Source organism: Diabrotica undecimpunctata, chromosome 1 (genome assembly GCF_040954645.1).
Source record: "Diabrotica undecimpunctata isolate CICGRU chromosome 1, icDiaUnde3, whole genome shotgun sequence".
NCBI lineage: Eukaryota > Metazoa > Arthropoda > Insecta > Coleoptera > Chrysomelidae > Diabrotica > Diabrotica undecimpunctata.
This window is the reverse complement of record NC_092803.1, coordinates 15,959,683-15,974,206: the sequence shown is the minus strand read 5'-3', so window position 1 is coordinate 15,974,206 and position 14,524 is coordinate 15,959,683. Positions and strand designations below refer to the sequence as shown.

At 33.1% G+C, this 14,524-nt stretch overlaps 1 protein-coding gene across 1 annotated transcript in view; it reads left to right on the top strand.

Annotated features, from left to right (window-relative positions):
• The first annotated feature begins 258 nt into the window (after nucleotides 1-258).
• The window catches only part of LOC140445298 (uncharacterized), a 34,395-nt gene continuing 20,129 nt past the window's right edge, over nucleotides 259-14,524 (top strand). The window contains exon 1 of the mRNA XM_072537257.1: nucleotides 259-436. The gene's annotated coding sequence lies outside the window, so the exon portion shown is untranslated. The remainder of the gene's footprint in view (nucleotides 437-14,524) is intronic.

Genomic DNA, 14,524 nt, shown 5'->3' with positions numbered 1-14,524 from the left:
AAATTCATATTTCTAAAGAAAATTGGATATTAGAATTAAAGCGAACTTTAACCCCGAGAGTCCTGTTTGTTTTCCGAAAAATAATTCGGTAATTTCACCGACTTGCATCATATCGCCGTCATCTACGCCATTGTCACACCATACACCATACGTGTATTCATTTCAACGGATGAGTTCTACACCGAGGGACTTTGGACTTCGCAGTAACAGTGGCGAGTACAGTTGAGTCATAGGTACATCGACCATATTCCATTCCATTGCTTGAATACATGTTATCGTTAAATACGGAAACTTCCTTCTATAAATAAATCGCGTCTACGTGCATTTTGTACCATTCTCGATTTGTATTTCAGTGACAAGTGATCGTGCTATTTTTGACTGTTTCTTAGTGTTTTTATCAGTTTTTTTTTGTTTACTTTCGTGTTTACCGGCAAATGTAAGTAAACTATTTTAATATTTAGATAATTTGTTTATTTGTGAGTTACTTGTATGACTTTATGTTTGAATTATTTGAATAGCCGGCTTCTAATATTTTATAGTTTTATTGGAAGAAACGGAAGTGGCTACTAAATGCCAAAACGGGTATATAAATAACTGAACTAATAGATTAGTGTTTTTACAATTGAAGGGGTGAGTGAATGAAGGAAGTAAGTAACAAAAGTTAGTTTTTGAGAAATTTAACTCCAAAGTTTTATTGCTGGAACTTTTTTATTAATCGATTTTTTAAACCGATTTTTTTTTATTCTCACAGGTAGGATATGTATAAATTTTATTGTAAAAACAAAAATCACCCCGATTTTTAAAAACTTATTTGAAAAATATGTATTTGTACTTACCTCTTTTATCCAAAAACTTTTTTGTGTTAGAAATTATGTCTATGCCAAAATGAAGGGGGTATGTGGACTTACCTCCTTTATCTAGGATAAATATTTGCATTTTCTTTTGAATAAGAGCTATAACCAGGAAAAAAATAACATGGATGTCAGGTAAACACTTATATTTTTGGTTTTACAAAAGACTGACAAACACTGAATTTCTAAGCAGCTTTTGAATCAGTCTAAGGGTATTGTACCACCTTCGCTTAAAATTTTTGTTGCGCTATGATGTTTGCTTAAGGATCCAGTATTTTGGATATGACTTGGAATGTTGAATTCTTCAGGTAGAAGGGATGGGAAATTTTTCTGCTTGAGGATATATACCATTTTGAAAGGTGTGTAGTAATCGTAAGACTTCTTGAAAAGGTATGATCCAAAGATATCTACGCGAATCCACTGTATTCCAGTTTTGAAATTAACCTTTTCATTAAGAAGATCTTTTTTTCTATTCATTAGTTTCATGGTTTTCATAATATTTTCGGTGTGTCTAAAGTGATGTTGCATGTCTATCATCATATTTTTCTTGGTTGAAGAAACAATCACATCACGATATTTATCAGGGATGTAAATGTTTTGATGTTTCTTTAGTCGTTTCTCAATACGTCCAAATGCTCTATCTGAGTCTAAGTACGAGTGTCCTACCTCTGGAAACTTGTGCTCAATCGTTTTAAAGATGCCTTTGCCCACAAGATACTGAAACAAATATACCATCAAAAAATTTTTATTTTGCCCGGCACACGAGTCCGTCCACAAAACTAGATGATATTTTCCTTTGAAGGCTGGATCCACTTCGATTGTTCGTAGAAAACAACTAAAAATTTCCGAGCTACCTCTGGAAGCTTGATTTTCGGTCCATGTGCAGAAAACGGTTTTTTCCACATTTTTGGTTATTATGTGGATTTCTAAGTTGTAAAACCACATTTGTCTAAGATAAAAGGCTTTCGATGTACTAAGCCTAGGTAGGGGCATAGTTTGCTTTAGATCCAATGTTACATACACAGTGTTCTCTGATTTGCTAGCAAATTCTCTATCTGCTTTTTGAGATTCAAACGCTGAGTTGTAATTTTCAGCGTGCTCTTCATTACTTTTGCCAGAATCGCATGTGCTACATGTATCGCTTTTGGGATAACCAAAACACAGATTAAATTCATTATTAAAAATGAATCGGTATGTAGCCTCTTTTATTTGAAATTTTCGGCATTTGTCTAGGTAAAGTTTATGCATTCTAGGGATCGAAAGTTGCGGTGAAAGATATTTTTTGTGAATATTACAATGCCTGGAGTAGTGCGACTCTTCTGCTGGGAAACTGGAAATATGCTCAATGACATAAGCAGCAACTTCAGCAGGGGTCTTGTTAGGTCTGACTGCGTGTTTTCCCTTCTGTCCGGTTTTTTCCGGAGCATTTTTCCATGATTTTATTGAAGTTTGGATTAGGTCAACCTTTTTCAAGCTGATTGCAAACAAGGAAATGAAAGCCCGTTTGCATACGGTAGTTTGCCGGCCACTACAAGTTACATTGTATTGGTAGGTGGCAGTTTTATGCTTTAATGCTCCAGTTTTCTTTCTCATTGGTTCCCTTTTTTTAATGCTCTTAAAAAGAAGGCAGTTTTTTGCATTTACATCTAGTTTGTAGTAGGAAGAAAATATTGATTCCCTTTCTTCTACAGTTATTGACTGAGAACACTTGTAGCGGTAATTTTCATTGCACAAAATCCCAGAGTTAACGGTTTTAGCGGGTTTTACTTGGCCTAATTTAGAAATGTAAGCCAGACCACTTTCTCTGCACTTGGCACGTTTTCGTGCTTTCCATTCTTTATTCTTTTTCTGTCTTTTTCTAGTTACTTTTACTTTTAGTGGAAATATTTTTTTCTTGGTTTTAGTGGGCCCATTAAGAGCCTCTTCATTTCCATTTTCAGGAAGAGCAACGATCTCATCATATGGAATTTACTTGTAGTTCAAAACTTTTTATTCTTTGTGGTATGGATGAAGGAAGTAAGTACTTTATCTTGTTACTTACCTCCTTCATTCACTAGATATTTAAAGTAGTATGGTCAATTACCTCTTTCATACGCTGGCTATCTCAGTTATTTTAAATCATAGAAGGCTGGGGATAAGTGGAAAATTTAATTTAGCACTTACCACCTTCATCCATGCGGATAACTCATTTTCTTAAAAAATGTCACTTACTCCCTTCATCCACTCACCCCTTCAATTATTAATTGTGTTTTATGGTAATATATTTCGCAAGACAAAGTACTTTAAAGACAAATTAAAAAAAAATACAATACAATTTTTCCAATTTTCCAAAATTTGTACAGAAAAAACGTCTACAATGTTTTAGCTATGCTATGTCATTTTCATAACATGTTTTGATGAAAATCTAAAAGTTGATGTATGTGTTTTAGATTATAGATTGTAAACTAAAAAACAGATATTTTCAAGGTGTAAGAAAATCATGGAAAATTTTATACGAGTGATCATCATTGTTAGCTTGACACCTTTTTGTGCGTCTTAGCTTGTTCCAGTGAGTTTTCCTGCATGCTGATTTGCTCTAAATTTTTAAGATTTTCAGACATTGATCCACTTGTGTCATATATATCTGAATTTTGATCTTCCCTTTGATCATTTTCCCAGTGGTGTCCGTCTTATTATTTTTTTCGGTTTTTCATTTTCCTGCATCCGTTCAACATGGCCTCTCCAACGCAAATGTCCAATCTTTATGAAGGTTGTCATGTTAGATTCGTTGTATGCTGTGTATAGTTCAAAATTGTAGTGTCTACGCCGTGCATTATTTTCTTTTAAGTACTCCTATATATTATGCTTGAGAATTTTACGTTCAAAGATAGTTTCTCATCACTTTTTAACGCTGTCCATGTATCTGATCAATATATAAGGACTCGTTTTATCAGGATTTTGTTTATTTATCATTTGGTTAGTCTATTAATATTATCAGATCTTAAATAGTTTATTAGTCCATTATATATGTTTTGTTCGAAATTTGTGTCACTCTTTTAACCGATTCACTGACATTGATTCCCGTGGTGCCTAGTAAATCTAAATAGTTTTCAATGTTGTAATCATTTAATATTTAATATATACGTGAAAAAGATATTACAAATGGCTCTCGAAGAAGATAGTGGAGGCATTAAAATAAACGGGATTCCAATAGAAAATATACGATATGCTGCAGCAGCCTTCGACGACCTGCAGCGTATGTTACATAGGATTGATGTCACTGGTAAACGTTTTGGGCTTAAGATCAACGCTACTAAGACCAAATTTATGGCAATAGGTGTACATCGATAGTCAATACTATCTTAACAGTCGATGGAATACTATAGAGCCAAAAACGGCACTCCACAAAGGATTTGAAGAGTATTTACAGCTGCTAACGAGCGGCTAAGCGCAAGACACACTAGGAAGTAAAATATCCAAGATTGTGTTCTGCAAATGTTTTAATCCTGATGAATATAAAACATCATATATTTCGGTTTCGTTTTTGTAGACCAGTATTTTGCCTCGTTCTTTCCATCGAATTAAATGCTTCTATCATTATATCTTCTACTTCTGGCTATGATATCGACATCATCTGCAAATGCTAGTATTGGTACACTTTTTATTGTTATTCTCCATATATTGTTGACTCCTGACTCTCTGATAATCTTCTCTAATGTGGGGTTTGAAGAGAATACAGGACCCTATTGTATTGTAGTGTCCTGTAGTCTTTTTTAAGTCTTCTGTCTTTTCTGTCAAAGTTCTTTATAATATCATTAACACTACATACCATTTTATTATTACTTATACTATTCTGCTTATCATTCTCTCACTGTTTCACCTTTATACTCGTTATAGCTTCTGCACATAGTCCCCCGACACCTAACGGTAGAAGAAGAACGATTATGTATGTGTATGTATATCTTCTGCAAAATTATTACTTCACTTTTGCCACAGTCTTTCTTTTCTTAACGGCTTTGTACCAGTATATCATGACTCCGGTTGCTGGACTCTTTTCCATTCTTTACCAGTTTTTTAACTACTGATTTTTCTCTTCTTCTTCCTCTTCTTCGTCTAGCCATTCACGTCCACATCTGAACATAAGCCTCTTCAAGTCTTCCTTTCCATTGTTTTTTATTGTACGCTACTTGTAGCCAATTTTTCCCGGGAGTCCTTTTCAGATCATCTGTCCATCTCATAGGAGGTCTGCCTCTGGGTCTTTTGTGTTGGTATGGTCTCCAGGTTAAAATTGATCTATGCCATTTGTTTAGATCGCTCCTAGCTACATGTCCAGCGTATTCCCATTTCAACTTTAATGATTTTTGCACCACATCGGTGACTTTGGTTTTCTGTCTTATCCATGTGTTTGTTTTCTTGTCCTTAAGTGATATACCTAGCATTGCTCTTTCCATCGCGTGTTGAGTGACTCTAAGTATATTCATATTCTTTTTTGTGATTGTCCATGTTTGTGCCGCATAAGTTAATATCGGAATAATGCATGCATCAAAAACTTTAGATCTAAGATGTAATTGAATTTGTTGATTTCTGAGTATATAGTTCAGTTTACCGAATGCTGCCCAAGCTAACTTTCTTCTTCTTTTTATTTCTTCAGTTTGAATTTCCCTATTTAGTATTATTTTTTGTCCTAAGTATATATATTCTTCAACTTTTTCTATAACTTTATCGTTTATTATTGTCACGGTGTCTTTGGAGTGCATGACTTTTGTTTTGTTTAAATTCATTTTCAGTCCTATTTTAGAAGATTCGGTATGTAGTTCTAAAAGCATGGTTTGCATTTCTTGTTGTAGGTCAGTAGCTATCAGGATTATGTCATCTGCAAATCGTAGATTACTGAGGTAGCGGCCATTGATGATTTTTCTCTATATCTTATAATTGGAGTTCATGGCTGACTCGTATTTGGACAAGCTGGTCTTTTTTTAGTGTTGCTTGTGTCCATTTTCTTCTATTTTATCTGTCAAAAACTATTTTTTTCTTCTCAATTCTTTAATGAGGACATTTATTTTACTTTTTGCCGTTTTTTGTTTGTCTCCCATAGTTATATAATTTTCCTTTTCTTTATTTCTGTTCAGGCCTAATTCTTTCTGTTTTTTATGATCTTCTTTGTGCTTTTTTTAGACACCCTTTTCATTTTGAGTTTATTATATCTAGGTTTGCTCTTCCAAACAACCGAAATCACTATTTTTAAGAACTTTTCTATTTTTTATCTTTTATATTCCAATTATTCACCATAGCATTAGATTAGATACTGCAGAGAGTGGATCCACAGATCTCAGTCATTGTTTTATTTAAAATTAAAAGACCTACATTCTTTGCATTCCTGTAATTTTACAGATTTAAGAAATATGGCTCTCACTTTCTCTAAGGCAAAACTCACTTATTACAGACGCCTACAGTATCAAAATAATTGAGCTCTGTGGGGACTCTATCCGTATTATCATGACATATAATGACACTAATAGTAAAGAGAATAATGGGGTAACATCTATTCTCCATTGTCGTCTGATTTACATACCAATATCTCTGTACTTAGCGATCTTCTCCTTCTATTTAACACACAGATTATTGTTGTTAGGGGTCACCGCATCAATAAGTGTTGTTTATTTATGTTATTAACCAATATAAGATTCGATCTATTAGCGATACTCCTAATATAACTTATAGTTAATTTTGATCAGATAAAAGGCATATATCGAGCACAGTTTAATTAAATCTTGCCCAAGTACTTTCGATCCCTAGATCATCTTCAGGGGCATTTCGTCAATTGTGGCCTATCCGGCAAGAACAAGATGTCATAAACATATAAATGTACATTACACTACACTACAAATGGACAAACAAACACTTTAAAATAATTTAAAGAAGGCTACATTACTTGAAGTAATGTAGCCTTCCTATGGTCTTTGACCATATGTTTTCGATAATTTTTGGTGGGAACAACTTTATCCTGAATATAAACCCTTTTTTCTGACGTCCACCAATAGGCTACATTAGGTTGGAGGGTTCAGAAGTTTCCTTCATCCAAATGGGCGTGTGTCAATCCAAAGTGTTGATGCGTCTTGTACTAAGCGAATCGACTGATGGTCTCCTTCTGATGCTTCTTAAATTGTCATCCCGTTTTTATAATTGCTGGTCTAAACTATTAGTGCACTTCTTAGATATCGTGGTAATGTTGTTCGTTGTATCGCATTCCGAGGATCATGTTTGTGTTACTTGATGAAAAGTGTACGTACTTTACGCTGAAGAGTTTCCTATCCATCTTATACCAAATGGTCGAATCTTTCCATCTGAATCTTTTCTCTGACTATGTTATGAACAGGAGTCAATTCTGAAGTGCATACTAATATCACTTGAGAAAGTTTCTACAGTTTTTAGCATCTGATCTAGGTGGCTTCGCTGGAGGCCATTAATTTCAAATAATGCCTATACAAGATATGATTAAGCTTCGTGATCACAGCGTTGTTAGTTCTGATGCTAAAACCATATACATTGGAAGTTAGTAGCTGGAGTATAGGTGGTCCATTGCCAAACTAATCGACTCAATGAGTGTCTTGTCATTTGTCTGCGTTTGATTGCGATATTATCAGTTTTGCCAGAGCGGTTACCTGGTAGTTGAAGGTCAATCTTAGTATTTATTTAGCAGCATTCTTCCACTATGTCGTTATTTATTTTAAAAAGATCTCAATGGTATCAATAGCTTTATATAGTCTAAATATACATATAAGTCATCCAGCAGGTACTGAATCAAAGGTTTTCTTGTAATCAATAAAGTAAAAAGATTCCTTGACTCTGTGACCGAGTCCAGTATAAGTTTTTCTTTATACCTAACCCATGTTACCTTTATCTGTTTGTTGAGGTTCTACAATTTTACTCTAATTGTATTATTTTTCTTGTGCAATGCCCATGTCCAATAATATTTAAACTATTCAGTCAAACCTTTTCTCGCAGACGTTAATACAAATATTCGAACACTGTTCGTCAATATTGGAACCGGAAAGATTAAATTCAGAAGCAATCGAATTTATTAACGATTTATTTCAGAGTCAATATTTTTATCAAAAATAATGCGAAAATTGGTAAGGTTGTCGTCCTATAATAAAACTAGGAAGCATAATATCATTCATAGGCCTACTTTCTCCACATACCAAAAATCGTTAAGAACAGACAATTATTACTTGAATTATACAAGTCTCTAGGAACACATAACATCATGATAACTTTCTCTGAGAATATAAGTCGAAAATATCTAATCGACGACTTCTTGTTTTCTAATTAACGTTTTTTAATAGATGCTTATTTGACCTAGAATAATTATAAATATGTATTTCTGTTATCTTTACGTTTATACGTCTACTTGAAATTTAGACTTTTAAAATAAATTATCACTTGGCGTCATTGCAACAGAATTTTATCTCTTATTGTTGAATTTATGCTAAAAAAAAGTAACAAATTATCTAGTAAAGCTATTTAAAATGTATGATTAATTGTAATTAGCTAAAAAAAATTATCAGACGTGTTATTTATGTTAGTTCGAGTTGCTGATTGACAATATTCAAGTAGTTTTCAATAACTATTCACTAAAAGTTAAAAACATTACTTAATAAACTGCGAGACATAAGCTCTTTACATATTAAATATTGTTCTGAATCTATTTTCTTGTGGCATCTTAAAGTAATTACTATTTTAATGGGAATAAGCCCACTTGTATTTTGAGAACGATTTCCGAAGTGGAAATTGAAACGTCAATAAACTTATTTCAAACTTTAATTGTGGCTTATTGAACACTATTTTTTTGATTTTTTTATTCAGAAGAGTTAATAATTAAATTAATTTAAGTTTATAAATTGTTCATAGTGTATTACCACATGAAACAAAGCCGAAAAATCACATGAAAAATAGAAAAATTAATGGGCGCTATTTTTTATCTGAAATATTTGGGGGAAGTCAATAGAAACGCCGTATTATCTCGTGGCTATCGAAACTTTTACTGCGTCATGATATTTAAGCCAAAAAGGGACTTTTTCATTCATTTCAATATTGTGAAAAAACTACGCATTCTTGTTCCTAAACTGAGAAGCACATCTTGACTGATTTGCATCCACAGTTGAGTAAGTAGTAACTTGATAACGTATTGGTTAGACGAATGCAGTCAGTAATGAGAAGTCATATTTTCAACCACACATAGAACTCCTAAATTATAGTATCAGGATGTCTTTTAAAGAATGAATTTCTTGTTGGAACAATTTGAGGATTTGAATAAAATGTAGTTCGTAAACTAATTTTCGAAACCAAATTTAGATTTTTGCTTTAATCTCTGTCTTCTAAGAATTTAAAGGCAAAACAGACGTTGATAAAGATGCCATTAGAGACATGGGGAATCTAAAAATTGCATTCCACAACATATCTCCTCAACTAAGCAAAAATCCTTAGCGAATTGGTTTCTAGTACTCATACAGAGTATATCGGAATAAAAGGAAAAAGACAGTTAAGATTTGATTTCACGTACAGTGCGTCTGTGTATCCGTATGTATCCGTATCCGTATGCATATCAACGTCTCTTTTGCCTTGCAATTCTTAGAAGGCACAGATTAAAGCAAAAATCTGAATTTGGTTTCGAAAATTAGTTTACGGATTTTAATATCAGATGTCGCTATTTGTGTCCATACGAAGCCATGTTAGACATGCTTCCTAAGACAGAAAAGATTTATTTTCATGTTTAGAGCGACTGTGAATAGCCGTTCTGAAGAGCCCTTTTAAGGCGAAATACGTATAAGCGGATACAAAGACACACTGTACGTGAAATCAAATCTTAACTGTCTTTTTCCTAAAATGTAGTTCATTTGACCTGTTTAGAGCAAGAAGTTCCCTTAAATATTGCCTTTTTAGAGGAAATGGCACATAAAGAAGACGTATGTAAATATTTCTTTATGTTGAAGTTTATCGAGCACTGAGTAAATATAGTCCTGAAGCAGAATATTCTTGACATACCATATTATAAGATAGACGATTTGAAAGACAAGCTACTTTCCGGTATTTACGTGTATATATAACCAAAAATATTGCAAAGAGTTATCCACAATCTTGATTGGTTTACATCTGTGTCAACTGCGGCAGCCATATGCCAGAAATAATATTCTTATACAAAATAAATACAAATGACAAATCATTATCTTTCAAATAAAACTAATTTCATCAGAATTAATACAATTCATAAATGAGTATTATTTCTTTCGGTTATACCTTGAAGTCTAATGTTCCTTTATCAACCTTTCGTGAATATTCTACCAAATTATGTACTTTGTACTACGTAAAATAGCTCGTTACTGATAACTTGTTGACAAACAATTTTTCCATATTTATCTATTGTTAATTTTATAGTAAAATTACTATCCTTCAAATACAATTAGAACAACCAGCTAATGGACTTTTGTAATTGTTGTGTGATAAATATATTCTAGTAAGTAATATTTACTTGTAAAACTGCACTTAAATTAATTACAATTGACTAAATTGACAAGGAACAATTCATGTAAATTGTTTTTCCTTGAAAATATTATAATTTCACATTTTACAAAGTTTTCTCCCGTTTGGAAAGCAATAAGGAGCAATCGGTCTTTGACTTTGTGATTTGTTACACTTTTCTGAACGTTCATTTTTCCTTATCGTTTTGCTTTTCCCTAAATTACTAAAAAAGCTGAGATATTTTCACAAAAGCTTATCAGTAAAATAAATAAAATAAAAAAAAAATTAGAAAAACTTGGAAACTTCGAAATATTTTGCATATTGGCAACACAACTCACTTTGTAACATCATTCATGACGTAAAGAATCTTAGTTCTATTTTGTATACGAGCAGCTATCCGATTGAACCTTCATTTTTTATTTGAAAGTGCCTTGGGAGCCCTTTTCTTATCATAATAAATCTGTGAAGTCGGTTCTCTTTAGATCTTGGTATGTGACAAGATTTTAAAATTAGACTTCTAGGGTCTTCCAATAAATAAAACTAAAACAAATTGTAGTGAGTGAAAAGATTCGAACCCTGAATTGAGTATCGTCGATTGATATTCTAAATGTGCGGAAATCCTCTACACTTTCTACAATAGGGAACATCTTGTATAAGGCATGAAGTCTCAGCGATTATTGTGGCGAGGAAAACGGACCATAAACAAGAATTGTTACAAAGCATATATTCTCTTAACACGTTCGCTGCCACTAATTTATTAGTAACCCAATATTGGTGCAACATATATTCAGTTAATTTAACTCTTTTATTCAGTTTTAACTCAATTATCTTGAAGGATAGTCAAAAAATAAAATTTATGACTTGTACTATGGGATAGAAAATGAAACGCCTAATCGCGTTACTGGCATCTGACTAAGCCTAAAGGCGTCATAAATCTTAGGAAACTGGACTTACTATGAAGGACCTACAAAACTTTAGATAAAAAACCAGAGTCAAAAATTTATAAATTTAACCTTAAGCCAGGTGTATGCAGGATAAGAAGTAACTATGCATTATACAATTCACTAGAAAAAGAACCTATTTATTTGCATAGTTTCTGAACGCCAGAAAACGACAATGGCACCTGACTCAAGTAAGGCAAAACGCCTTTTGGTGATAGTGTCACCTGACTCAAGTAACCAAAACGCTTTTTGGCGACAGGTGGTAGCGAAAGTGTTTAATTATTAAATATATATATATATATATATATATATATATATATATATATATTATATATATATATATATACGCGATAAAAAATATTTATTTTGTAGCACATGCGCATACACTCCTGCTACCACTCCACTACGATTACCTCTATATTACTTACCTACAGCTATATTACTCTTGAATCCAATCGAAATACTAGAGCTGTAATAAAAAACAATGTAGGTACGAAAATCGAATTAGTCGCTTCACTTTAAGTACAAAGTATCGGCGAACTTCCGCCAAGTAATATTTGGAAAAACCTATCGAAAAAGAAATTGAATATCCTGTTCTGTCCTGTACAGCACATATTTTGATCGACCTGCAGATTTTAATTGGATGATTGGAATCGTGACATATATATACATACAACCAAACTTATATGGAATCTATAATATTTTAAACCAATATTTATTTCATTTGAAAAAACTTATTATTGTTGCGAAGAATAAAGGTTTTTATGTAAAATTATCAAACCGATAAATCAATCAGATAACAAAATAAATAAACTTTTGCGTCTAAGAACAAAAATATGCCATATATGAGGTTAACGGATGTGAAAAAGGGGAAAGATTATTGGTCTTGTGGAGCAAAAAAAGTCTCAGAGGACATAGATGCAGTGGCAGGCGTAACACATGGCAAAAACCAATGCTAGGTATCAGGAATTAGAAATGCTTAAGGATAGACCAAGACTAAGTCGCCAAAAAGTAACAACGATCGTTTCATTGCCAAGTAGCTAGAAAAGACACAGCAATTTCTCACCCACAGCTCCTTTTGGAAGCTTCAGATGTAAGTGTTTCAGTTAAAACGATAAGAAAAAGACTCAATGACTATACAGCAGTAGAAATTTAGTGGTTCCTGATTTATCCAGGCAGCACAAGATTGATCGCCTAAATTGGTGTCTTCAACACCAAAACTGGAACATTGGAAATTGGCAAAATGTGCTATTTTCAGACGAAAGCAGGATTTATGTAAAATCAGATGACCGACGAATTCGTGTACTTAGAGGGCGAAGAAGACAAACAAGAACGGAAACTGCTAGATCTATTTACAGATATAAACGAGGAAGTGCCATGTTCTGGCGTAGCCTAAAATATCACTATTCTGGAGTAGCCTATTTGCTCACCCGACCTTAACTCTATAGAGCATTTTTGGGATATACGTAAAAGAAGAATTAGAGCTCGCCGAAATGATACACAAAACACCGCACAGCTGGTACAAGTTGCTTTTAAAGAATGGAACAAGGAACAACCTACCACAACAACATGTTCACAATCTGTTTAGGACTTAACATGCCCACGCGAATTGAAGCTTGCATAAGGCTAGAGTTTTAATTGGTTATTTCAATAGTTTATTGTTATTGAATGTTTTCTTTAATTTTTATGTATTGGTAATTACATTGCCTTAAAATAAATAATCGTACGTTTTTTTTTTTTAATTCGCTTGAAATAATAGGAAATATCAGACAATTCCATATATCTAAGTTTTTGTATACCTTGGGTGGATAGAGTTCGAAACGATGACGTCCTTAAGAGAGCCGGCGTGGAAAGAGAACTCTTTAAATTAATTAAAAAACGCAAGATTGGGCACATATTGAGAGGAGCAAAATATGAAATACCACAGTTAATCCTACAAGGGAAGATCGAAGGTAGGAGATTAGCCGGCCGCAAACAATTATCCTGGTTAAGGAATATTAAAGAATGGACAGGAATACACAATACAGGCGAGCTGTGTCACGCCGCCAAGAACAGAATTCTAGTAATGAGATAGTCGCCTACGCACTTTGGTGTATGGCATGTTAAGAAGAAGAAGTTTTTGTATGTATAAATAATTGCAGAAAACAGACAGATGAGATCAGAATCAAACAAGCTTCTGTCACCTGCACCTTTTCAGGTTTTGGAGATTCCTGACTCTAAACATATGGAATCTATCTACTAGACCTGTAGCTGGTATCCAGCATCTGCCTGTGTGTATAGGCATCTATTTTTTTCTGTTTCAGAGTTCATAGACTAAAGTCTGATTTTGTAAAAAATGGTCCTCGCTTGTTCGATTCTTGATAGGATTTCTGTTTTTTTTTTGGTTGTTGATAATTTCTCCCAAATTATAAACCCACAAGCTGGTATAAAGTTCCAGAATTCTAAAACGAATATCATAATTTATCATAAATAAATGGAAGACACTGGTATATTATATTTTTCCTAACCTTTTGATTTTTTTAATAAAATTCATGAAGTATTTTTCCAACATACAAATATATCAATTCACAATTCTATAATTAAACAATTTAACTGATAATAGTACGAAGATAATAGGTTTATAGTATATAGTTTTTATTTCGTTCGTCGTGCAACAGATAATGCTACCGACATGATAGCTTATATAAGTGACCCTGATGACCTAGACATAAATGCACCAAGTGTTGATGTAATAGCAACAAGTCTATTCATTGGCAATTGAAATATTAAGATGTTTAAAAGGAAGTCATGATTAATCGAATTATAACAGCGGGCGAGACCGGTCAGTACGTCAGTAGAAAGGTCGACTTTTTCACGTGATTGTCACACAATGTGGGTTTGTTGATAACTGACGGAAATTTTGACTATAAACTTTGAATAATAGCAATATTATGTGTCGCCGATCAAGTAAAAGTATTTTGATCTACGTCTAAAAAAGTTACAAGTTATATCAAATTGTTTTGATTTGACTTATAATTTATTTATTGATACGCACAACAGGCCGTTAAGAGCTAGGACATTTTTATAAAATACAATCATAAGATTAACTAATTATAATTATTTTAATCAATACTTAAGTATATATAAAGTGCTTAACTGCTCCGAAGGACCCGATGGACAATATTTCTCCATTCACTTCTGTTTTCGCTTTACTTTTCCAGTCCCTCACCTTCACGTACTTAAGGTCTTCCTTCA